This window comes from Panthera pardus, unplaced genomic scaffold, assembly GCF_024362965.1.
Source record: "Panthera pardus isolate Hobbes unplaced genomic scaffold, ASM2436296v1 HiC_scaffold_21, whole genome shotgun sequence".
In the NCBI taxonomy this organism is placed as follows: Eukaryota; Metazoa; Chordata; class Mammalia; order Carnivora; family Felidae; genus Panthera; species Panthera pardus.
Window position 1 is genome coordinate 6353146 of NW_026526777.1, and position 26243 is coordinate 6379388.

Here is a 26243-nt window from a genome sequence, read left to right on the forward strand (position 1 = left end):
AATTTAGGTGCAAAAGAACACACCTTTAGGTACAGAGCCAGACTGTTCATACTTAAAGAAATGGGCTGTGCCCAGCGTTTCAACAAGTATTTCCTCACCGAATGTTTGAGTGGCTTTATCTGATGGTGTGCCGGGCACTGGGAAGCAGATGGGGTGAGGTCTCTTAGTCTTCATGGAGCTTCTGTTGAGGCGGGAACGCCAGTTACCGTACGGATACGTTACGGATACGTAACGAACAAAGCAGTGTCGGGTAGGGGTAAGTCAGTCCTTCGAGGGAAACAGAAGATGTGGCCAAGGGTGATGTGTGGGGAGGGTGGGGTGGCCTGCCTCGGAGCACTCTGGGAAGACCGGTTGAAGAAGCCTGGATGCTGACCGTGAGCCGGCCTTGCCGCAGTCTGTTCGTGGCTGAGAGATCAGCGAACACCAGACTGGAAGGCAGGTGTGAGCTTGGCCTCTTCCAGCGACAGGAGGAAAATTCACATGGCGTGTGACACCTGGGAGGCTGGAGAGATGGGCAGGCCCAGAGTGTGTAGGAATGTCGAGGCCACGGCCAGGAAGGAGTTTCCCGTTTTCTCCAGGGCTTCCTGTTGGCACGTGGTGAGGTTTGGTGGCACGTCACTTTCTGTGATGGTTACAGAAATAACGTGATTTTGACAGTGCTTGCTCCTACCTTCTGCCCTTGGCTGGTGCGGTGCACACGTCTCTTTCCTGTGGCAGCGGCCCTGCAGGTGCTTGGCTCCCCTGACCTCCAGGCTGAAAGCCCTCGTTTCACGAGCCGGCCTGTCCTGCGTGGATGGGCAAGTCTTCTCTGAACACACTTGAGGAATGGCTAAAATTCTGGTGCTTGTGGGCATGGCAGTGGAAGAGAGGGATGTGATGTTACCATAAGCCTAGCCAGGGTCTTTGAAAACTGTTTCCGGAAGCAAAGGAATCTCTGTGGTGTTGCTGTTCTGGAGTCCTGAATGGGAGGGGCCCCACTTTGCCCCCCCCCCCCCCACGTGACTGAGGTGTTTCCCCACCAAGGCCATCCACCACCCCACAGCTGAACTTGCCCGCGCCAACGTTATTTAGGAAAACAGCTCTTTTCTTGGCCTCATTAATTTTCTCTTAGCATTTCTTTTTTTTAAACGTTTGTTTATCTTAGGGAGAGACAGAGCGTGAGCAGGGGAGGGGCAGAGAGAGAGAGGGAGGTGCAGAATCCGAAGCGGGCTCTAGGCTCCGAGCCGTCAGCGGAGTCAGACACGGGGCTCGAACTCACAAACCTCACAAACCGTGAGATCACGACCTGAGCCGAAGTCGAAGACGCTTAACCAACTGAGCCACCCAGGCGCCCCCATTCTTTTAGTGTTTCGATGTGCCCATACCACTGAACTGTTCCCACGACATGCAGATTGGAAAGGACCCCTGAGTGGAAGATGATCCTTCTGCCCCTGCCCCCTTCAGCTCGCCAACCCTCTCCCCTGGGTAGTGCGGGCCCTCATGACTCTCTTCTGGGTGGTATTCTCCTGCGGGGTGGGGGTGGGGGGATCTTTTCCTGCTTGAAAGTGCTTCACAACACCCTGCAGTGCAGAAGTCTGGGGGCACAGCCACTCAGATTGCGTCTTTCTGTTTCTGCAAAGCCGACATCAGCCGTGACGGGGTTCTGGCCCAGCTGCCTCTGCTGCAGGCTTCAGCTTGGAGGTACAGTGGAAGGAGACCCCGGTGGTCTCCCAGGACTCTTCATTCGTATTCTTTGACTTACTGACTTGCTTGAGGATCTGTGTTGGGGCTGGCAGAGGAAGATAAGAAATTCCAGGAATTCTTGCTTTCTCCCGGATAGCTGGCTAAATTCCTTTCCTTTTCCTCCTCCATTGCAGAGGTCTGGGGCCAGGGAGCGTTGAGCCCAGATTGATCCTGTAATTGACCTCTTGATGTTTGTCATGGACTCTTGATCCTTCTGATCAGGATGATTTATTGGCCCATTAATTTTGATAATAATTAGTGTTGTCGGAATTACACCACTCCTTTGGCTGAGGCATTACTCTGTTGATTGAGGATGGGATAGTATGGGCCCAGGCGCTTGTCTAGATCCTGGCATGTGATTGGTGTTCGACTAGTGGGTTCACTTCTGCTCAGACAGGAGGGGACTTGTTTGGAGTTTTCAGCCAACGACCGTGTCTTTGGTTTCCCGGCTCTGTATCGTACATCACTTGAATGGCCTAGGCCAGTGAGTCCCAAAGTGTGGTGGCTAGAACGGTATCATCAGGCCCCTTGGGAATGCGGCGGGAATGCGGTAGAAATGCAGAGTCTTGGACCCTACCCAAGAACTGCTGAGCCAGAAGCTCTGGGGTGAAGGCCTGCGGTCTGCGCTCTAACAAGCCCTCCAGGTGATGCTGGTACAGCTCAAGTTTGAGAACCGCGGGTCTGGGCCTTCAGCGTGACCCTTCCCAGGGATTTTTCAGGATCTCTCCAGACTCCAGCGCGAAACTTGCTGCTGCTTAAGGTGCTTCTCTTGAGGTGGGAAAGGTCCGAGGAGTGGTTTGTGGCTTGGTTACGGGATTAAACCAACGACACGTGGTTTGGTTTTGGCGATGAGCTGGTTGGGAGGAAGACTTCGGAGCGTGGCGCAAGACTTGGTGGGGCAGGCTTGGAATTGGAGCGGAGCGATGAGCAAAGGGCTGTTATGGGTTGTAAAGTCGGAATAAGAGGTGCAGGTAACACTCGTGTCAGGGAACCGGGCCGAGAGGCTCGATGGCTACCTTCACGCCCACGGAAGGGAGGTCCCTCGTCATGTGGCCTTGGCAGAGTGTCTTTGGGCCAAGGCTCCTCTGGTCTCTGCCTCTGTGGACAGTAGATATTTGCTCGTAAGACTCCGCTTCTCTGTGCTTCTGCCAGTGGCCGGTCCCCTTCTGATTTGGGTATGAGCAAATCGATTTTACCAGTCAGGTTTACCAGTCTGGGCACCTGTCTCTGTTTTCTTTAGGTGATCTTGCATCTTTCTGTGTAAATCCAATACGCACTTGAACTTGAAGTTAAATGCTCAGCTGGGGACGGACTGGCTTACTGCCACCTTTTCACAGGGCAGAAGGTATCCCCACGTCCTTCGCATGCATACAGACCACGGAAGAGACTTGAGAAGGTGTCTGGCCCAGTGTCCTGAGGGCAGCCAGACCCGCTAACATCCCACCCTGACCCCCGGTGCGTGACGACGATGTGCCCATGTGCCCGGAACCCGCAGCCCCTGCTGAGAAATTCCTGTGTGAGAGAGCACACTACCTTTGGAGAACACTCAGGACATTGAAGGGAAATTCTGACAGTTACGGGCTTCTCTTAACTGTTACTGAAAAGAGGTCTTTCAGGCTATCAGGAAATACCCAAAATGCCTTAAGACGCAATGCTGATGTGGCTGGAAAGCGGCTCAAGTTGGGAGCCTGGACTGTTCTGGAAGTAGTGGCGGCTTTAGACGCCCCGTTTTAATTCTGCTTGCCAACAGGTCCCTTTGCGAATCTCTTAAGGCCAACTTCAGGGCTGTCCCAGCCTGAGGCAGAGGTACGCTGGGGGTGAAGGGAGATAGGACGCTGGGTCATTCTGTACCAGAGTATGTCCCAGGGCCTGGGCTTCGAGGGAGGAGCCCAGGGCACAGAGCTGATGGCATGTTGGGGGTGGGGGGGGAGCTGTAAAGCCTCCAGGACACATAAAGCAGCAATGGCCCCAGGGCTTGGAAAGGGAACTAGATCAGGAATGAGGACTGAGTAAGAGGAAGGAGAAGGTGTTTAAGAATTTGTGCTGATGGATAATTACGTGTGCTTCCTTTTTCTCTTTCCCCGTTTGCTAGGAGTTTGTCTGTTTTGCTGAATAGCAGCCAAAAGGCTCTGCGTTTTCTTGGCCGCTGTTGGAATTGAGCTGGGCCGTCCGTTCCCTTCCCCGACCACTCCCTAAAGGCTCTCTCCTGATTGCAGAGGGGCCCAGGGAAAAGGGGCACTGCTCAGAAAGCGAGCCAGACCTTTCCTGTTTCTTGCAGACTCCTTTCCCAACGCCCGGAGCCCTTCCTTCCCACCGGTGACCACCGCCCCCTCTCCGAATGTTAGCTTCCTGCTCTTTTCCATTTCTGGATGGATGTTTCTTTCTCTTTAATTAAGAGATTACCTTTCCATCTGAGCTATTGGCAAGTATTCGCCGGGAGATCCAAGGCAAAGCTGCCGCCGGCTTACTGGAGCGCGACCCAGCTGCTCGGGGCCGCCCGTCTCACAGGCTCCGCGGAGATGCGAGGCTGTCGCTTCAACAAGTGTCAGACACGCGCTACGTGCGGAGCTCCCCATGCATGGCCTTAAATAAACATCCCAGACGGATCTGCCCTATTTCCCATCTCTGACTCCCCTTCTGAAGACACGATTTCCCAACTTGCCCGTCGCTACCTCCCTAGGCCCCTGTTGTATTCCCTTTCTTCTCTCCCCCTCCCCGGCAAAATAAAGAACCGAAGCGCCCTTTACTGCTTGAGTGTAGAGCGGGTTATATATTCCCCTGGCCATGACCAGTTTGCAAGCCTGCTCTGCCTGGCCTGGGGGACTCGAGAGAGCCTGGTTGGGTCTGTCTGTGCAGGCTGTGGGGTCAGGGAGGCCGTCTCTGAGGAGAGTCCTGTCCATATTGAACTCAGTCTTCAGTGCTGGCTCTGCCCGAGTTTTGTTTTGAGACCTTTTCTCAAAGGGCGCTGTGGTTTCTGCTTCCCTCTTGGAAGTTCTGTGTCTGTGGAAAGTTCCGTTTAACCTTTCAAGGTTTGTACTCTGTTCCAAAGGGGCTCTTGGAAATGGAAATGCTTTTTTTTTTTTTTTTCTGAAAATGATCTCACAGATGATCAAAAGAAGCACATAAAAAGTGTGCCGTGGGGCTGGCAAGATCGCCAGTGTTCTCTTTACCTTCGGTCTGGGCTGCTGGGTCTGAGACAGTGTCTGGCCAGCGGTCCTTGGCTGTCCTTGGGGGTTGGGGCCGGAGAGACACAGGGCGGGGAGGCAGGGGGAGGATATTAATGCTGCGAGGAAGTCTAACTTGTGTTTTATTCTAGCAGAGGCATTCGAAATTGGGTTGACGTACTCAGTCTTGGAGAAGCGTGTGGAAGCAGAGTTTGACGTGCGGCATCGTCTTGGAGGGTTTGGCCGGTGGCTGTCTTGGGTGCATTGCCCTGCTGATGCCAGGGCTGAAGCTCGTCTGCATTGAAATCGCTCCTGCCTAGTAATGATGGTGCTCTCTGAACCTTTGGCTGCCACTGACTTAGTAGTTCTGTGATCTTTGTAAAATGCGCTTCCTTTTTGGATGAAAGGGGGTGGGTAGTGATGGGGGGCTCTCAGGATCACGTGGATACCGACTCTAGTCCCTGACATGCATTAGGGGTTCAGTAAATGGAAGCTGCCATTAATAACAGTATTGGGGCGCCTGGCTGGCTCAGCCGGAGGAGCATGTGACTCTTAATTTCGGGGTCATGAGTTCAAGCCCTACGTCAGGGGTAGAGTTAACAACAAAAAAACCCACCTAGTGTTAATAATAATAATAATAAAAGAATAACTATTTTTTTAATGGTTATTATTAATTTTTTTAAGGTTTATTTTTGAGAGAGAGAGAACGTGAGTGGGGGAGGGACATAGAGAGAGAGGGGGACAAAGGATCTGAAGCAGGCTCTGAGCTGACAGCACGGAGCCCGACACGGGGCTCGAACTCATGAACCGTGAGATGATGACCGGAGCTGAGGTCAGATGCCCAACCGACTGAGCCACCCAGGCGCCCCACTACTGTCTTTCTGAACAGCATGAAGCTGGTACCCCATCTTTACTGTCCGATCGTACTTTGTGCTCATAGTGTGTATCACTCTGTCCTTTGATGGCCAGGCCGTTTGCCGTCTCCCTGAGGCTATACTCCGAGGTCCTTGAAATCCCCGACCTGTTGAAATTACGTTCCGGTACCCAGCACAATGCCGGGCCCATGGGACGGGCTCAGTATATAGGCTTTGAGTAAATAAATGAACAAACGCCTCTAATTGACTTCTCTGTTTAACTGTTGGTCTCAGACTTCCTGTTCCCTACACTGCCGTGCGCTGGCCTTCGTGCAGGCCGGGTACCTGTTTGGACTGTGTTCTGCTTCCCGGGTTACTGTTTTATTTGCCATTCCCTTTCTTTTATTCATGCTCGCCCTCTTGTTTTAAAATGTCATTCTTCTTTTCTGTTGCCATTCTGCATCTGTCCGTCATTCCTTCCTTCCTTCCTTCCTTCCTTCCTTCCTTCCTTCCTTCCTTCCTTCCTTCTTCTTCCTTCCTTCCTTCCTTCCTTCCTTCCTTCCTTCCTTCCTTCCTTCCTTCTTCCTTCCTCCTCCTCCCTTCCTTCCTTCCTTCCTCCCTCCCTCCCTCCCTCCCTCCCTCCCTCCCTCCCTCCCTCCCTCCCTCCCTTCCTTCCTTCCTTCCTTCCTTCCTTCCTTCCTTCCTTCCTTCCTGTGTTCCTTCCCAGCCACTCCAGGCCGTAGTAATCCCATATCCCATTCATGCAGGCCTATTTCATTTATGACCCATAAGCCCTTTTTCTTGGATCGAATGTTTGTGTGACAGTGTTAGCTTTCTAACTAGATTGTCAGCGTCTTGAGAGCAGCCAGATGCCATAGATTGTATCTCTCTACTCTAGGTCATGGACCAGGGCCAGGTATGTAATTGGTTCTAAATAAAAAGTAAAGCCAGGGGTGCCTGGTGGCTCAGTTGGTTGAGTGTCCGACTTCAGCTCAGGTCATGATCTCACAGTTTGTGAGTTTGAGCCCCACGTCCGTCTCTGTGCTGACGGCTCAGAGCCTGGAGCCTGCTTCGGATTCTGTGTCTCCCTCTCTCTCTGCCCCTCCCCCATTCATACTCTGACTCTCTCTCAAAAATAAACATTAAAACATTTTTAAATAAAAAGTAAGCCAGGGTCAGAATAGGTCCATGAATTAGACAGTTGGATAAAGGGGTAAATGAGATAAGAATATCCTGGCTGATGGAACACAGTCTTTAGAGTTGGTTATGTGCCTGGGGTGGGGGGTGGGCAGGGGCAGGTTTTGGAGCCTAAATGTTTTGTTTAGATTTGGGTTTGGGGTGCCTGGGTGGCTCAGTCGGTTAAGCATCCCGCTTCGGCTCAGGTCATGATCTCATGGTTCCTGAGTTCCAGCCCCACATCAGGCTCGTGCTGGTAGCTTGGAGCTTGGAGCCTGCTTCAGATTCTGTGTCTCCTTCTCTCTCTGTCCCACCCCTGCTTGCACTCTGTCTCTCTGTCTCTCAAAAATGAATAAACGTTAAAAAAAAAATTAGATCTGGGCTTTTAAAGTTATTTTTTATTTTAGAGAGAGTGAGTGGGGGAGAGGGGCAAAGCGAGTGAGGATCCCAAGCAGGCTCTGTGCTGAGCGGGGCTCGACTCCACGACCCTGGGATCAGGATTTGAGCCGAAATCAAGAGACGCTCAGCCCGCTGGGCCCCCCAGGTGCCCCCAGATTTGGGCTTTCTGTACATTGTCTTCCCAGTTCCTGGTCTCGTGTCTCCCAGTCACTTCTCCTGGCCTGACCTCAGGCATGTCCTGAGATGCCAGTGCGCTCAGGGTACCGAGGCTGGAAAGAGATGGGATCTGGCTCTCAGATGGCTGAGTCCTGTCCAAGGAATCGCGGAGCTGCGGCCCTGAGAGCGCCTTAGTCAGTCTCTTGGGCTCAGGGTCACGTCGTCTTGCTCAGTGCCGGGTGTTCACTTTCTTTTCCTCCTGATGATTCTTACCCTGTGTGAAGACGGGGGTGGCTTTGTAAGAGAAAGCAGGAGCTGGTGGCGGAAGCTGTTGGGTAGGGGGGGCGGGTGGTGGCCGGGGTTCACCGTGTGAGATCGTAGTGAGCCCGTCTCAGCTTTCTTTAAGGTTACGAAGGCAAATGTGGTGAAATGAAAACCCATCCACTGGCCCTGGGGAGGGAGGCGACATCTTTGATGGCGATAAAGGCGACACGAATGGCTCGCGGCAACGTGGGGGCGTTTACGTCGACGTCGTGGGTTTTACCGATGCGCGCTCTGTTCATTTCCTCATCGGGTTGATTCCAGGCTGTTTCTGTATGGAGCTTGATTGATTCGGAACGATCGATTGATTCAATGTGGTTTTTTCGTTTGTTTTTTTGAGGCCAGAAGGACAGCAGAAAACTCCAGGCTGCCGGGGTTTCAGGGGCTGCCGTGTGCAGCGGAGTAGACGCGTGGCCGATGTCGGGATTGGAAAACGCTCTGTGGGAAGGAGCAGCCTGGTCAGGGGCTGCGGTGAAGCCAGGGATGAGGGCACCAGCTCTCCAGAGGGAACCGCTGGGAAGCAGCGGGAAGGGGGTACCGGGGGAGCATCCCGTCAGCACCCCGACCGCCTCTGACCCACCTCAAGCGACAGAATGCAGAGCATCCCATTACAATAAGTATTGAAATACTTGCAGAGGGGCTTTTGGGAGGGAGCACGCTGCCTGGCATTTAGCAGGTGGTCAGTGAAGACGACAGATCCAATGAATGAATCCGGGCTGGAGGCCCCGGGGGCGTCTTTCTCTGCACACCCGGCCCTTTTGCTGGTTCAGGCGGCAGCTTTTCTTTGCCAGCCGCAAGCTGATGAGCAATCGTGCAGACTGGTTGGAGTAGTTTATGGGTGGTTTTCCTTTTATTTCCCGGTTCCATCATGAGTAAGGCCACGTACTATGCGGACGTTTGTGGGCAGGTGCAATAAAACGCGTTTTCGAGGGCAGAGTGCATTTCTTTGAGTAATAATTAACCACCATTGACATCGTCTTGGGTGCCGTATAGTAAGTAATCAAGAAATACCCACTCTGTCTCCGATGAGCGTTTTCGGGCCAACGCAGAGACCACACGCGGTCAAACCTGAAAGGTGGCGTTATGACTACATACAAGCAGAAACGAAGGGTCGCCATGTTTAATGGTGTCGTGCTGCGGGCCTCCCCTGCGTGTCCCCATGCGGGTGGAGGGCACGCGGTGCTGGGCCGCCCAGTGAGGAGCCCAGGGCCCGGCGGGGAGGGGGGCGGCCAGCGCGGCCTGGGTGTCCTGGCTGCTGGCTTTTCCGCCGTTGCCGGGTCTCGTCGCGAGTTTTCTGGTCTGTTTGCGAAATGGAACAAGTGGATTGAGCCTGGTCTGTCCTTAAAAAATAAGTCTCGAGAACTAAGCACAGTGCTTTTCAGTGGGAAGCCTGTGGGGACGGAGCCTGGGACGCAGACTTCAGGAGTAAGACAATGTAGGGGCGCCTAGAGGGGCTCAGTCGGTGACGCATCCGACTCGATCTTGGCTCAGGTCATGATCTCACGGTTCCTGAGTCTGAGTTTGAGTCCCACGTGGGGCCCTGTGCTGATGCTTGGAGCCTGCGTGGGATTCTCTCTCGCCCCCACTCTCTCTCTTTGCCCCTCCCCTGCCCATGCTCTGTCTCTCTCGATATTTCGAGAAACTTCGAGAAACTTTCGAGAACTTTCGAGAGAAAGTTTATTTATTAATAAACTTAAGACAAAAAAACAAAGGCAATGTAGGGTCTCTTCCGTGTCCTTTTAGGCTCAGGAGACACTTGCCTCTGGGTCACTCAGGGCCAGACCTAGAGCCTGGATGTGCTGTACGGCCCTCCCTGGGCTCCTCCCACCGCCGGGCACCAGCTGTCTCCAGCGGGGCTCCCCTGATGGAGGAAGGAGAGAGAGATGCCTGGCCCTCCTGGCCCCTGCCCTGCCTGGGGTCACACTGTCCTCAGGCTAACTTGTGGCCCTAGGGCTGCTCTTGAGGGCTCCAGTGGAGAGAGCTTCAGGGCACACGCTGTGTGTGGGGGACACTTCGTCTCCCAGGGTCCTCCCCTCCCCCAGCTGCAGGCTCTGACCTGGTAGGCTTTCCGAGAAGGTGCGGTGGGAGGAAAGAGCCCGGGGGTTTAGGAGAGAGCGGGCTGTCCTGGTACTCTTCTAGGGGCTGGGAGCCGGGGGCGGGGGCAGAGAGAGAATGACATTTCATTTTTTAATTTTTTAAAAAAAATTTTTTTTCTTAATGTTTTTATTTATTTTTGAGACAGAGACAGAGCACGAACAGGGGAGGGGCAGAGAGAGGGGGAGACACAAAATCAGAAGCAGGCTCCAGGCTCTGAGCCATCAGCCCAGAGCCCGACGCGGGGCTCGAACTCACAGACCGCGAGATCGTGACCTGAGCTGAAGGAGGACGCTTAACCGACCGAGCCACCCAGGCGCCCAGAGAATGACATTTTAATTAAGGACTGAGTTGTCAGACCTGTAATCTTCCCTAATGGTCCTTATCTGCCCGTCTTCAGAGTCCTCTGCATATGAATCCGGGGCGCTGAGGCTTGAAGCTTCTGATCTTTGTAATATTCTCTCAGTCCAACCTTTTGTCATCTTGCCCTTGGTGAACAGCAGGCAGGAGCCAGCTCTTTCTAGAACAGCTTTTAAGAACCTTGAGGCAAAGACCAACCCAAAAAGAAACTTGAAGCCGAGGTGAGGTTTCTGGGTGGTTCTTGCTGACCCGACTGAGGGGGTGGGCCTCGGGAGGACCTGGGAACCGCTGAGGCTTCTCCCCTCGGCTTCGGAAGTGGGTCACACCAGCCTGGGCTTTGTCGGTGTCTGTATGCAGCCAGTGTCCAGGTGATTGCGGTGCCTCTGACTCACATTTAATTCACTCATTCTTCTGTTGATTTATTTACCGACCTAATATTTTTTGAGAGCCTTCCCTATGCCAGCACTGGAGGTAAATGGCAAACCAGGCACTCAGTGTTTGCCTGTGGCCCTAGGCTGCAGTGCCTGTCTTGAGACCGTCTGGGCAGATTCCTCTGCCCCGTCCCCTATTTAGAGGTGCGCCCCCCCCCCCCCCCCCCCCCCGCCCCGAGGCTGGAGAGGGGAGGAGTCTTACTCAGTCTCAGGGTTATGGGCCTCACTTTCCCAGGTAGATAGCAAGCTGCTGGAGGGTGGGATCAGGTTTTGGCCTTCTGCGCAATGCCCCGCAAGCAGTGGCCCCTCTGCGAATATGGGAGGACTGATTAAGTATGACAGGGGCATTCCTTACAGCGGGCTTTCGCTGTCTTGTTTCCTCTGACCGGGAGGCTCCAGGCCCCTGCCTCAGGGGAGGTAGGCCTGGGATGTACCGTTCGGTTGGCTCTAGGTTCCATTGGACCATCACGTCTCCTAGAGGGAGCCTGAGGCAGGAGGAGACAGGATGGAGATTTTACTGTCGGAAAGGTGTCTTGCAAAGATGTCCCTTAAAAGAGTGGGTGGAGGGAACAGCATCATTTCGGGGTTTCCTGCTATGCTGCAGGTGCTGTTTGCTTCCTCAAAGTGCAGTTGTGTTATTTAATCTTTCAAACCTCTGTAGGGATCGCTAGATGGTGTGATCCCCGTTTTGCTGAGGATGTGCAGAAGATAACTCAGGAGCACTGGCTGCAGCCCGTGTCTCTGTGTCCTCTTCTATTTTTTTCTAGCCCTTCTGGGGCGTGTACGGATGTACACGTAGGTGAAATCAGGAGCTTTGAGTGATTTGTTGTGCCTTCCCTTCCCCAGAAGTATCTGGGAGATGGGAACTCCTACAAATTCCCTTGATATTCCTTGGAGAGCAGACCACGGATTGCCTGTGTTGTGTGTGTATAAATCCTTGTAGACTCACCTGTTTCTAGAGTGAGTTCTGCTAAACCACCCACCTTACAAGCCAGCCCCCAGGTCATCTGTGGCCAGAACACATCATTTCTGGGTTTGAGGACGATTGCAGAGGACTGGCCTAATTGACTTACCCACGTGAAATTAAGAACTGTGAATTCCATATGCAGATGCAAATTAAGCAGGATACAGATGGTCTCCTTGGTCCCAGAGCCCAGAGGGAAGCTGACAGGGGGTGGCTTTGTAAGAGGAAGCAGGAGCTGGTGGCGGAAGCTGTTTGGTACTGGGGGTGGTGGCGGGGGTTCACCGTGTGAGATCGTAGTGAGCCCATTTTCCTTCTTCGCCTCGGTTTTTCCATCTGTGAATGGGGAGGAAAAGTTACTGGCTGTTTTCCTTCCCTTTCCTGGTGCCACCTTATCCAGAAGTTGTGCTTCGGCGGGGGTGAGGGGGTGGGGAGGATCTGCTGGCTGCCCAGGCAGGGATAAAAGCCTGTGTGTGAGTGCACATATCTGTGCACAGGTATTTCCGTGTGGACCTTGGGTAGTTTTCACCCTTGAGGCCCAGAATTTGGCTTTTTAAACCTCCCCCTGACCTTCACTCAGGACCTGATGACACAGGAAGAATCCTGAAACCTTCCACTTTACCTCCCAAAAGCCTGTGCTTGGGGGCAGGGCATTCTAGCTCCCTGGGGTGCAGGCCCATGAAAACTGGCTGAACAGAAGAAATCTGACCGAAGCGCCCATGCATTTTGTGAGTCCATGGGGGCCTGGCCTTGGAGGCAGGGGATTACCTTCAGAGGGCTTAGAAGCTCAGGGCTTCTGCTACATCTCTCCTGGCACCCCTCCCCTGAGCTTTAGAAAGTTCTGGACTTGGTTCAGAGTGACCTCACCCCTGAGGAATTCTTTGGGGGTTGTGGGAGGACTTTTGGAAAACCAGGAGCTCTCTGGAGAGAGAGAGGAAGTGTGTATTGCTGTGGTGAATTCCATCTTTGTCTCTGGAACCAGAACTGCTCTCTTCCCTCCTGTTGTGAGCTGGAGGGAAATGGGAACTTAGGCTGCGTTAATAGAGATGCTATATCTAGAAGAAGGGAGGTGAGAATCCCATTCTCTGGGCATAAGTTATTAGGTCATACCTGGAGCATTGTGATGAATTCAGAACCCTTTTTGAAGAAACACGGGTACGTTGGAACGTGTTCAGAGGAGGGTTGAAGAGGCCACCCTGGTTTGTGGGGATGGCTGGGAAAATGGATTTGAACCTGGAGAGGGCAAAACTCAGGTTGTGGCAGGCTCTTAAATATCTGAAAGGCTGTCCTGGGGATCCATGTGGAAGGATCCCAGAGGTCCTTACATTGGAATCACAGAAATCTTGGATGGAGGCTTTAAGAAATGTTGTTTAATAGGAAGAAGAATGACTTTCATTTGGAACAGGAGAGGAGTAGTTTTAGTGTTTTTTTCCCCGCTTGTCCATCAAAATGATGTATTCATTGTGCAGCATTTGAAGAGGAAGGAATAAAAAAAAAATCCACGAGATGTCTGTAATACCCCTTATTCAGAAGCGGCCACATTAGCATTTGGCCCATTGTCTTCTATTTTTGTGCATTTTACCTTTCTTGACAAAGTTAAAATCATAGTGCATACGCAATTTCGAATCTTAATTTCTAAGTAAGGTTACAGGGAACCTTACTTTAATGGTTGAAATACTTTAATTTAATTTAATTTAATTTAATACTTTAATGGTTAACCTTACGTTAATGGTTTGTGGTCTGCATACTCTTTTCATGGTTTCATAATATTCTATCCCAAAGATAAAACATGATTTTATCTCACATTTCTTCCAGTGAGGGCCGTAATTGATTTCCTGCTTTGTGATTTTACAACAAACGTCATTAAGTATAAATCTTTGCATGTGTTTTGGATTATTACTTGGGTTAAGGTCCTAGAAATGACCTCGCCAGGTCAAAGCGAAGGAACGGTTTTAAACTATCGATGCGTACTGCTATATGGTTTTACAGAAATGTTTTACCACTTACACTTGGTATCAGTTTAAGAAGCTTTTCCCCAAATAGTTAGAAAACTTAAGCCCAACTGCCTTGAATAGAAAAGGAATGTATTGCCTTATATAACTGGGGAAAAGAAAGATGTAGGGCAGGGCTTAGCTTCAGCTGGGCCTGAACAGAGGGGCTCAACTTGGGTCTCTAGGACTTGGCTCCCCCCCCCCCCCCCCGTCCCCATCACAGAGGCTTTGTTGACTACCAAAGACCCCTGTTGGGGGTGGCCAAGGGGTGTGTGTGTCTGGGTGGCCATAGTTGAGGGTAAGTGTCCTCACCACTGGCACAGACCGCCTGAGCACAGAGAGGCTGTCACAGGAACCTGCTTCTTTCTTTGGTCCCGTTTCATCTGGTTTTTGCTGACATGAAAACATTTTCCCGAGAAATGGCTTATTAGACGGAGCAGGTAAGTATGGAGCCATCAAGGGATTGTCCATTGGTTCATCCCTCTGTTTCTGTGCTTGTCCGTCTGTCTCTTTGTTGACCCAGGTTAGAGAGTGGAGCGAGCCTCGGGTTAGGAGGAAAGGTTGTGGATTTCCCTCTGGGTTCCAGCACCGTCCCCCTAATGCACTGTGCCCTAAGGGCAATGACCAAAGCATAGCCGTGATGGGGCGCATCCTCAAAAGCATTTACTTTTTCAAAGGCGACAAATTTTAAAAGGCAGGATTATGATGAAAACGCATTAGAGGAAGTGGCCATGGAAGCCAGGCTTGGGAGCCACCAGGGAAGATGATCAAAGAGTCCCTTCATTTTTCCCCCTGATTTTCAGACTCCACCCCCAGGCCACTCACCATGACTCCAGAACCTGGCTTTGTATCTGCTTTCTGCATATTTCCTCGTTACTTCAAGGGGGCTAATTGCAGTTCTGTGCTCTCAGGGGCTCACCGGGGAGCACCTGAAATGAAAAGGCGCACAACGGCACCACACGGATGCAAGATGATGTTGTAAGTGCTGAGCACCTAGAACATCAAAGCTAGTTCACCTCGCTTCCAAGAGGAGCCATTCGATCCCACCCAAGGGGCCCCAGAGGAATTGGCCTTTTTCCCCCTCTTTGGTAGAGAAGCCCAGAAGGAAGGTTGGCAGGAGATTCAAGGGCCGCTGAGGGTCCGTACGTAAAGATCAGGACTTCCAGAAAAGTATACAGTAAATGTGGGCTTGCCACTCTCACCAACTCTGCTCTTGGGATGATACAGACTCTTTTGTCACAGCCGGAAAGGGCACACAAGAATGATGGGACTCCCGCTGGCCCCTCCACCTTCTTTCAGCTACACCGTGCTGTCCCTTGCGTTCAGACTGCCATGCATGGTGCACTTGTCCTTACTCCCCACCCCAGAGCTATCAGTCATTGTTCAGATTTCAGATTACCGGTCACATCCTTCGATTTTTGTCCATCGTTTGTTTGGGAGACTGAAGGGCTAGTCGCCGATGATGGGGAGACTAAAACTTATGGCTCATGTATTTGCTTCCTCTCGGGTATGAAAAAACCCAGGTCCCACGAGTGGCTGGCAGGTGTTGGAATGGTGTGCTCACCCTGAGCACAGTTCACAGTGGGAGCCGGGAGGAAGGTGCCCCGTGTCCTCCTGTCCCGTTGGCACTCTCCTGTGCATGCCTGCTGTGGGCATGTTCGGGGTCAGTGCGTCTTGCTCTCTGGTGTGGAGTCCCAGCCTGCGATCGGTGCAGCTGCCCTCGGCTGCTGTTGGAGTGGTTTCCAGAAGGGAGTGGAATGGAAGAATGTAGATGTCAAGCTGCAGCTTTCCTTAATTCTTAGAAATGATCACGAATCTGAATCACTCAGTCGTTGCTGTCATTTTCTGGGGATTCTATGTGCGCACGTGTGGCTGTGGGTGCTCGCGTGGGATGTGAATGGGTGGTGATTTGTTTACAGGGTAGGACCGGGGAACGTTGAGAAGCAGCTACTAAAATTTACCCAAGAGTTTTGCAGAAGTGGCTGGGAAGATAACTGGGCTCCGTGCACAGCCGAGCATTCATGAGGCTGAATGACACGTGGCATCGAAGGGTTTTGTAATACTTTACGTGGCATAAATGTATTGCCAGAAATCTCAGTGCTCATCAGTTTGTCCTGGAGATGAAACAGAACTGACTTCTTTTTTCTTTTTCTTTTTTAAATTTATTTATTTTGAGAGAGAGAGTGAGCAGGGGAGAGGGGCAGACAGAGAGAGAGAGAGAGAGAGAGAGAGAGAGAGAGAGAATCCCAAGCAGGCTCCATGCTTGGTGTAGAGCCCAACGTGGGGCTCGAACTCACAAACCATGAGATCATGACCCGAGCTGAAACCAAGAGTTGGACGCTTACTCACTGAGCCACCCAGGCGCCCCAAGATGGTGCCCAACTTCTTAAAGGATGAGAATGTGACCAGAAGCCCTGTGAACCCCAGACAAGAAGCTGGTTCCTGGTGGTTATGTATACATTTATTGAGCAAAACATCTGTTGATTATTGTGTTGGGCCTGCTCGTGCCTGCACACACGTTACCTCATTTCTTCTCGCAATTCCAGGATCGGTTTGAGTTCTATTTTAGGAGTTTTTAAGAAGGAGCTTCGGATTTGTTTTAGAAGGCGCGGATGTTTATCTAATGGGGAGCGGTGTGGACTTGTACTGGCTGATGGTGGGACAAAGCATTAAGAGCGAGCTTGGCTCTTTCTCTACCTGCCATGCCTTTTTTTTTTTTTTCTCCTTCTGGCAAAGAGTAACTGTGAAGTGAATGGAGAAAGCAGAACTCGTTAAGCAGGATGCTTCTTGGAAATGGGACTCAAAGTTATAGGGTTTTCCTTGCGTCTCTCTAAACACGACGCTCGTATTGCCACACTCGCGTTTCCATTTCTGCGTTCCGTCCAGAACAACATAAACAGCTTCTCTGGGGAGTCTTCTGGTGTCATCGCTGGCGGAGCTTTTTATTAAGGAAGGCTGTGGAGATGGGCGGAAGGCGTGATCGGCACTGAATTGCAGGTTTGGGACTGGCAGTCGCCTTGCCGTAGGTCAGTGCCGTGCTAATCGCTAGTTCTGCTGTGAGCCACCCTGCAAAATTCCCAACTCTGCAGACGACCTCGTTCTGCGAGCGAGCGGTGCTTTGGGAGCCTGTTGGTGGTTCTTCATTTTTCTTGCTCAGAGGTCTCCTCAGACTATTTCCTAAAGGTTTGTTTCTCCCCCACTTTCAGAGGATTGCTTCTGATGCATGTGACCCGTATTTGCTTCCCTAAGATGCTAACCAGAAGTGTGTGTGCATCAGGGATCCTACCTCTTTGTCTTTCAGTCCACTTTTTCTTAGCTGAGAAAGTGAAGACCCCTTTCTTGTCTTCATTTCTTTCTTTTTAAATTTTATTTTGTTTTTTTTTTTAAGAGAGAGCAGGGGGACGGAGGGGCAGAGGAAGAGAGAGAGAATCTGAAGCAAGCTCCACACGCAGCATGGAGCCCACTTGGGGGCTCGGTCCCATGACCCCGGGATGATGATCTGAGCCGAAATCAAGAGTTGGATGCTCCACCGATGGAGCCAACCAGGCACCCCGTGAAAACCACTTTCTAAGCAACCTGGGGATCCTCTATTTACATTTGGAAAGGGAAAACAGCGGCATACAGCCTTCCAGGGAATGTTACATAAGTAACTGGAAAGCTCAGAGAAACGGGGGTGGGGTGGGGGGGAGGGGGTGTGGAATTGGGGGTGGTGGGGGAGCAATGTGGAGCCACGTCTTTGGATTAGAATAAAGGGCCCTTTAATTCAGGGAGCTCTGGAAAGGGAAGCGGACTGAGGCATTTGAAACCTATTTCCATTGAAATTGTTTTTTCCTTATTTTTCTGAGTCCCTAATGGGTCGATCAGATTTGTTGGAGCATGGTGTTTTAGTCTGCTTGGGCTGCAGATGAATTCACCGCAACAGAAAACCACAGACAACAGAAATTTATTTTCTCAGCGTTCTGGAGGCTCAAGGTCCGGGTGCCGTAAGGGTTGGTTTCTGGCGAGGCCTCTTTTCCTGGCTCACGGGCAGCCTCCTCCTTGCTCTGTCCTCACCTGGTCTTTCTTCTGTGCATGTACACATTGGTGTCCCTTCCTCTTCTGAGGACGCCAGCCCTATGGGATCAGGCTCCACCCTTTGACTTCATTTAACCTGAAGGCCTTGAAGCCTTGTCTTCAAATACAGTTTGGAGGTTAGGGCTTCAACGTATGGCTTTGGTTGGGGGGTGGGGGGTGGGGGGTGGCTGTTCAATCCTTAACAAATAGGAAGATCTTACAATTTAAGGGTCAGCACACTAGTCTCACCTACCTGTTTCTGTAAAGTTGACTGGAACACAGCCACACCCATTCATGCGTAAATTGTCTGTGGCGGCTTTTGCACTATTAAGAGGAGAGTTGAGTGGTTACGATAGTCTGTGCTCCAAAATCCTAAGATATTTGCTGTCTGGCCTTAATACAGGAAAAGTTTGCCAACCCCAGAATTGGGTGAGCCTTGTTGTAAGAAGAGAAGGGATTATCAGGTTTTGGACCCGTGATTTCTTCTCGTTGGCGTACAAGTGGGCATTGTTTGTTGTTTACAGAGTACATAGGCTAGGAAAGGAGGACGAAAATTGCCCCATGGCCAAGGAGGTCCTGCAAGTGGTTGGTACACACCAGGGTTTGCTGGAAAAGGTAGCTGGGCTGGGACCTTGCTGTGTGACCACGGGAAAGCCACTGTACGTCTCTGAGCCTTGATCTCTTCCGCCGTGGAATGGAACATAAGGGGGCCTGTCTCCTAACCTGCTTGCTTGGATCCAGTCAACTGAAGCCACAAGAGCATCCTATAAATGGTAGGAAGACTGTATAAACAGGAGGGATTAAGCAGTACCTATTTGTGCTGCAGCAGCTGCTGTAGATACGTGCCTTGTAAAACTACCCTATTATTTAGAGCCTGAGAAATATTTGGATGGTGGTAACGTGCCGCTCCGGGAAAAGCAGTCGCCAGTAGGATTTTTATCACATAATTAGAGGCTCTGTTAAATGTGCTGGTGACAGGCTGCCCTACCCTGCCGCCTGTGGGAACATGGACGGGGGACCTCGAGCCTTTTCCCCGAGGATGTCCTGGAACCGTGTTCCTGCTTCATTCCCTTCCACGGGGCCGGCTCTGGCCAGCAGAAACTCTGGGAAGAGCTGGGCATAGTGCCAGTGACACAGGCCTTAGGGACCCCTGTAAAATCACCAGCCACCCACCGGACGCCTCTGCTGTGCGCACTGGCTGCCGGTCAGCCCCGTTGCGTACGTGCACCGATGTGGGGGGGGGGCCAGCCGGAGAGCTGGGGAACAGTAGACCGGGGAGGATTCTAGGTTAGGAGGAGAGGCCAGGGCCATTCAGGGCGTTTCTTTACCCACCCGTTGATTGACTTATCTGTGCGTTCCATCGCCCGGTTTCCTCCTTCTAAGGACGGCAGCCCTGTGCGCTCTCCAGGGTTGTGGTGAGGAGTGAAGGAGATTCCGCAGACGGCGTTAAGCAGACTGTCTGGCATGGAGCAGATGGCCGTTAGATGGTAGTTCCTATTTTTTCTTTTTATGTTTGTTTATTTTGAGAGAGAGCGTGTGAGCAGGGGAGGGGGAAAGAGAGAGGGAGAGAGTCCCAAGCAGGCTCTGAGCTGTCAGCCCAGAGCCCGACGCGGGGCTCGAGCTCCTGAACCGTGAGATCATGACCTGAGCCGAGATCGATCAAGAGTTGGACGCGTAGCCGACGGAGGCACCCAGGAGCCCCAGTGGTTCATGTTTTTGTGGTCATTTCATAATTATATCCTATCCATCAAGTCCGCATGCTGTCCCAGGCACTGGTGAAGACACATAGGTTCCCGGCTTCTGTAGCTGGTGATTATGTGGCCGGTGGGCTTCGTGTGGGTCCACCAGGCATGCCTTTCTCACAGCGAAACCGGTGAGGCTGATGCTGTCCCTTAAGTCAGCCCGTTCACCTGCCGGAATGCCCTCAGCCTGCCCACCCCAGACTCCCCTCTCCTCCAAGACCAAGCTTGGGGACCCATCTTCTTCCTGAGTAATGTTGGCTTTCGGGTGTCTTCCTTTTAGCAGAATCCCGAAGCATTTACACACCCAGTGTAACTTTGGATTGCCTCACACCTTGCATTTTATAGTTGTTTTACGTAGCCTTCAGAAAAGAGACGTGTCTTACTTCCAATTCACGATATGCCTGTAACCTGACACATGCACGTGCTCAAAAAATACTGAATTGGATGAATTCTTACAGCAGTTTTTTTAAAACATTTATTTATTATTGAGAGACAGAGACAGAGTGTGAACAGGGGAGGGGCAGAGAGAGAGGGAGACACTGAATCCGAAGCAGGCTCCAGGCTCCGAGATGTCAGCCCAGAGCCCGACGCGGGGCTCAAACTCACGGACCGTGAGACCGTGACCTGAGCCAAAGTTGGACACTTAACCGACTGAGCCACCCAGGCGTCCCTGAATTGGATGAATTCTGGTGAGCGTCTACTTCAGGGTTTCTTAACCTCATCACTACTGTCATTTTGGACCAGATAAATCTTTGTCGGGGGGGGGGGGAGGCCAGGAGGGGGGATCTTGTGCCCTATAGGACGTTAGCAGCATCCCTGACCTCAGTCCGCTTCGTATCAGTAGCGCCCTCCAGGTGTGACGACCCAGAATGTCTCCAGACACTGAAACATGTCCCCTGAAGGGCAGAATCACTCCTAGTTGAGAAGCCCTGATTTACTGTGTTCTAGACGTGCCATGTATCTCGTCTCCTCAGTTAGGTTATAAATACCTTGGGGGAGAATTTTCATTATCTCCACAATGCCTGTATACAGACGATAGAGTAAATGTTTAATAAGCGTTCGTTTCGATAGGCTCAGCTCATTTTCCTGGTTTGTACCTCCTCCAGCTGGGGCCGGGGAGAACCGAAAGTCTGAGGCCGTATTCATCATCGTCAGTCAGCGTGTATTAGATAAATACTTACAATTTCCTGGTTTTCATTTTGCTTTCCTTGCTGACTCTTGGGTCCGGAGTGCCTTACGTTCAGAATGCCAGCACTGGGAGGGAGTGGACGGGTAGCACGTCCCTCGTTCAGATTTACGTTGGAGAAACTGATTAATAGACTAAGCTTATGGGTAAAGTTTTTCCTCCTCTGGATTCTCACTCACGGCATCACACCTCTGCGGGGACTGTGTGTTGGCCATTTTTATACGAGCTGGTCCTAAATTTGCTGGGGAGTAGTTTCCAGAAAGGTTTGCTGTGCCCTTCCCAGTGTGGGCGCCAGTATGGGGCCCAAGTGTCCCAGGGCTCAGTTTTACCTGTAAGGTTGGACCAGGATAACCAAAGGCCGGAGGTCTAGGCCTGTAGGTCGGGAGCAGCGCTGGACTGAACGTGTGTGCGTGTGCACAGCGGTAGTGAGAATGGCCCACGGTGTTGTTGGGAAAGTGAGGAGCGTACCCCAGGAGAACTCAGTACAAGCAGACCCAGAACTGAGGAGAGCTCACATTACCACCCAGTGGCTGTGAGGACTGAGTGAGGAAGCTTCTCTTCTCCAGGCCCGGGCTCGCCCTTGAAGGAAGAAGAAGGATTTAAAGGATCTTTTCCGTCCCTTCCGCCTCTGACCACCACGCGACTTCTCCTTTACCCTGAAGTCCACTTCTTTCATGCTCCTGGAAGAGAAATGGATGAGGCAGGCTTGGGCCAGGGCCTTCCCAACACTTAGTGGAGACCAGGCTCTTGCTGGCCGTCCGTCTTCAGCTTCTGGACAGACTGTCAGGAAGCTGAGAGCAGAACCAGGTGTGGTAGGAAGGCAGATTTGGCCCGGGAGAACATTCTAGCTGCCAGGGTTGTTGGAATGTGAAATAGCCCGCAGAGGGAAAGCGCTCTAGGCACTGGCGGTGTTCTCTTGCCGAGGCTGATCCTGGCTCGGCAGAAACTGAGCTATCAGATCAGTGGCCAGACTGGGTGACTCCAAGTCCTTTCTCACCCTGTGCATTAAATAAAATTTTTTTAGAGGCATCTGGGTGGCTCAGTCAGTTAAGCGTTCGACTTCGGCTCAGGCCGTGGTCTTGCTGTTCGTGAGTTCGAGCCCCATGTAGGACTCTGTGCTGACAGCTCGGAGCCAGGAGTCTGCTTCGGATTCTGTCTCTCTCTCTCTCCTCTCTCTCTCAAAAATAAATAAACATTAAAAAGATATTTTATATTGTTGATTTTTCTTTATGTCTTGAGATCCTTGAGAAGAGAATGGGAAGGGAGATGGACAGAGCTGCCGTCTAAAGACCAATTTCTTGGGGTGGGTGGGATGGGTGTTCAAGTGAGGACACTGATGGGCAGAGAGCATCTCTGTAGTTACATTTCTTCAGAAACTTCTGGGTGGGAAGCAGGCTGCCACGGGGGAGCCTGGAGAGGCCGTGGTAAATCTGAGATTTTACTGGCCGTGGGGTCCTGGCTTGACCTTCTTGGGCCAGTGACTGGCCCCAGTGCTGGGCCCAGCTCTGCCCAGCTCTCTCCCTGGGAGCCGTCCTGCCCTACTGAGGGGCAAGCAAAAGCCACGTGGTGTCCCCTGCTGCTTTCTGTCGGTCTCTGCGCAGCTCTGAATCCGTCGTCCAGGGAGTTGGCTGTGACCGAGGACCACAATTAATCTACCTTCTCCGGAAACTGTTTGCTTCAGGCCCTTGACTGTCCCATCACTGGGCTGTCTGAGACCGCCTTTCTCTGTGACGTCCTTGCTTTCCACGAGAGCATTTTTGTCAGGCTCCATGCAGTGCCCGTTCCGCTCTGTAATTGACCGGACGTCTTTATGCCACTTGTCACCACCTCGAGGTGCTCGTCACCCATACTACTCTCTGCTTCTACGTATTCGATTTTTTAAGATTCTACATATAAGTGAGGTCATGCGGGTTTTTTCTTTGCGTGTTTGGCTGATAGCACTTAGCACGACGTCCTTCGGCTTCATCCACATTGTTGAAAAGAGTCTCCTTCCTTAAAGCTGAACGGTAGTTCGCGATGTGTTTATACACACCATCATTTCTTTATCCCTTCGTTTGTCGAAACCTCGGTGGTTTCCACGTACTGTCTGTTGTGAACGATGGTGCATGAGGTGGGGGGCACAGATACCTCTCCGAGGGACTGACTTCATTTCCTTTGGGTGTACGCCCAGAAGTGGGATTGCCGGATCATGTGGCAGTTCCATTTTTAATTTTTTAAGGAACCTCCGGACTGTTTTTCCGGTGTGGCTGTACCAGTTTACATTCCCACCAGGAGTGCGCAAGGATTCCCTATTCTCCACATCCTCACCAACACTTCTGTTGGGAAGAGTCCTCCAACAGGTGTGAAAGGGTATCTCTTTCTGTTTCGAAGTTTATTTGGTGCCTAGTGATGTTGAGCGCCCTCTCGCGTACCTGTTGGCCGTTGGTACGTCATTTTTGGAGAAATGTCTGTTCAGGCCCGTTGCTTATTTTCTAATTGGGTTATTTGTCTTGTTGCTGTTGAGTTGTCGGGAGTTCCTTACACATTTTGGACATTCACCCCTTAGCAGATACATGGTTTGCAGTTATTTTCTCCCAACCCGTAGGGTGCCTTTTCATTTGCAGACGGTTTCCTTTGCTGTGCCAAAGCTTTTTAATTTGTTGTAGTTCTACTTGTTTGGGCTCTTGTTACCTAGCTTTTGGTGTCCTAGCCAGAAACTCATTGCCAAGGCCAATGTCAAAGATTTTTGCCCCTCCTGTTTTCTTCTAGGAGTTTTGCGGCTTGGGGTCGTAAGTCTTCCTTCTCTTTTCTGTTGATTTTTATGGGTTAAGAGAAGGGTCCAATTTTATTTTATTTTTTTTCTGCAGGTGGATATCCAGTTTTCCTTAAACCATTTATTGAAGAAACCACCCTTTCCCCATTGTATATTCTTGGTGCCCTTTGTTGAAGGTTAGCTGACCATATGTATACGCATGGTTTATTTCTGGGCTCTCGGTTGGCTTCCGTCGGTCTGTGTTTGTCTCTCTACGCCTGTACCGTACTGTTTGGGTTACGGTGACTTTGTGATTGCGTTCTGAATCAGGTAGGGTGATGCCTCCAGCTTTGTTCTCCCTTCTCAAGATTGCTTTGACTCTTTGGGGTCTTTGGGGTTTCATATGAATTTTAGAATTAGTTTTTGCTGTGTTTGTGAATGTCTAGTTTCCGAACTCTCTCAGGCAGGGCAGTGGATCCCGCTGACCAGGGCACGTGTCTGTCGCATTACCAGCTACCCGATGAGCCTGGAGGCTGTCCCTTGGAAGTCTGTGCCTTGACTACTTTGAGCTCAGATGGCAAGCTGCTGATTGTTGCCCAGCGAAACCATCCCTGACTTTGCCGAACAGTATGGGGGTGGAGTGTGGAGTTGTATCGAGGCGGGGGGGGGGGGGTGGTGGGTGAAGGGCCCCTGGAGTCGGGGGTGGGGATCAGGGCGGGGCTGGCTGCCTACTTCCCCAACTGTGAGGAACCTAGGTGCAGTTAGGCAGTGACCTGAAAACCCTGGCATGTATGTTTCCTTAGGAGGGACGTGAACTTGTGATCGTGGCCCCTTATGCCTTGTTGTGTACATATTTAGATACCCTGGCAACTCTCCTCTGCAGCACTAGCTGTAATAACCTACCGGATTTCCTGTCTCAGGGCCTTTCCTTATCTACTAATTAGCTCCTTTGTCTTGCCCCTTTAATCTAGCAGTAGTTGCACGGGGAGCTGCCTGCCTAGGAATTTCTGCATTAAGCGAGGAGGCTCTCCCACTGATCCTGTGCAGGCATTTTTGCTGACAGGCTGATCTGGCCGGAGCTGTCAAATCCAAGAGACGGGAGACCTTTCACCTTCACCTGGGTCACGTGCTGTGGGGAGAGAGGGATGGGCCCGTCCCCTACTCCCTGCCCTGACTGTTGAAGTTAGCTGACGTTCAGTTGCCCAATCTGCAGTCATACTCCACTAATTGGATTGTTTTTAAATTCTCCTCTGGATGAATTACGAGCTTTCTTGACTTTCGCCAGGCTGCCTGGAGTCAGTCCCAGCCTGGGCAGGTGCCCTGCCAACTTCCCTGGCATGTGCCTGTGCCAGCGCACTTTACTATCGACCCCGAGCTCTCCCGTGGAAACACCGAGGCCGGAGCCCTGGAGAAGGTGCGGCCGCTCCTGTCGTTCTGAAAGGCCGCCTTTGTCCTGCGGAATGCCTGTCGCAATGAAGCCTGATAAACAGCCAGCTCGTTTCTCCTGTAAATCAACCTGAAGGAACCTTGCCCACTAGGAGCAACTTTACTTGCCTCTTCTCGTCTCCTTTATTCAAGCCTATTTAATGAATAACTGTTGAAGACCCCAAATCTTGCACTGTGGTGCCAGGCATTGGAAACCGGGGGTGTCGAAATTTGGGGCCCTTGTTCTCTAGGACCTTAGGCTTCTGGCTGGACACAGAACGCGTGCTTCGGAAACCATGAAAGAGTACAGTGAAACCTTGGATTGAGAGTAACTTGTTCTGCGAGGGTTTTGCAAGACGAACAAACGTGTCTAATAAATTTTAACTTGATAAACCAGCAGTGTCTTGCGATGCGAGTGGTACCTGACCCCGAAGGTCACATGATCACAACTGACTCAATGGTTCTTGAAATTCGCTCGGATATAGGAGTGCTTTGGATGACAAGCATGTTTCCGGAACAAATTATGCAAGGTTTTACTGTATATAAAATGGAATTCAGGGAAACGCCACACGCGTGAGTGGCCTTCTCTGGCGACCTCGTGAGACCAGAGCTTTCTCTCGCCATGGGGTCCAGGGGCCCGCTTCCATTTCAGTTCCCTTAACGGTTTTTTTGTTCATTCAGGAAACACCCGTTTGGTGCTTCCTCCCTGCCAGGTGGGCTAGGCGCTTGCGACGAGGAGGTGAGCCTAAGACACGGCCCTCAGTTCTCTCACAGTCTAGTTGGAGAGAAGAATAAAGAGGGAGGTGAGCCCGCACGGCCGAAACGCTGTCCCCCGTGGTAAGGGTAGGCCGCCATGCGAGGGAGCGGCTGGATTTTTACTTTGCAATTTGTCTCCTGATCAAAAGCAATCCTCAGTGTTTCTCTCCTCCTACCCCCAGATGGCTGATGAACCTCTTCTGCCGTCCCGTCCATCTTGCTGACTTTTTGAAACGTCCTTTTCCTCGTTAGCCACCTCCCACCACGTGGGAGCTCCGTGTGTGCGCTCAGACGTGTTCATGAGTTCTGTTCCTCTGTTTCTCTTGCCCTTTCTAGTTGCTTGGAGTTACTCAGTCACCATTATGATCTTTGAATCTTAAAATTATTTTGCAAATCACTCCCCGCCACCCCCTCCAGGGCCATATCAGCGAGTGGAGCATCAAAACCAGAACAAGTTGGGCGCCTGGCGGGCTCAGTCGGTAGAGCATGCGACGCTTGATCTCAGGGTCATGTCATGAGTTCAAGCTCCACATTGGGCGTGGAGGCTACTTAAAGAAACAATCATAAAATTAAAAAAAAATACAAAGACAGAGCAACTTCAGTATAAAAAAACAAAACAAAACGTTCCTCTGGTTCTGCCCCTAGCACTACAGTAAGACTTTTTTTTTTTTAATTGATTTATTTATTTTGAGAAGGAGAACACGCAAAGGCGAAGGAACAG

General features: G+C 51.4%; 1 protein-coding gene across 7 annotated transcripts in view; it reads left to right on the plus strand.

Annotated features, from left to right (window-relative positions):
- LOC109276660 (carboxyl-terminal PDZ ligand of neuronal nitric oxide synthase protein) overlaps nt 1–26243 on the plus strand; it is a 285556-nt gene that overhangs the window by 104015 nt on the left and 155298 nt on the right. The window contains exon 1 of one of the 7 annotated variants that reach the window (XM_019465762.2): nt 16444–16655. The exons of the other annotated variants lie outside the window; for them this stretch is intronic. The gene's annotated coding sequence lies outside the window, so the exon portion shown is untranslated. Of the gene's footprint in view, nt 1–16443; nt 16656–26243 lie in introns of those variants that run through there. 7 annotated transcript variants of the gene reach the window in all.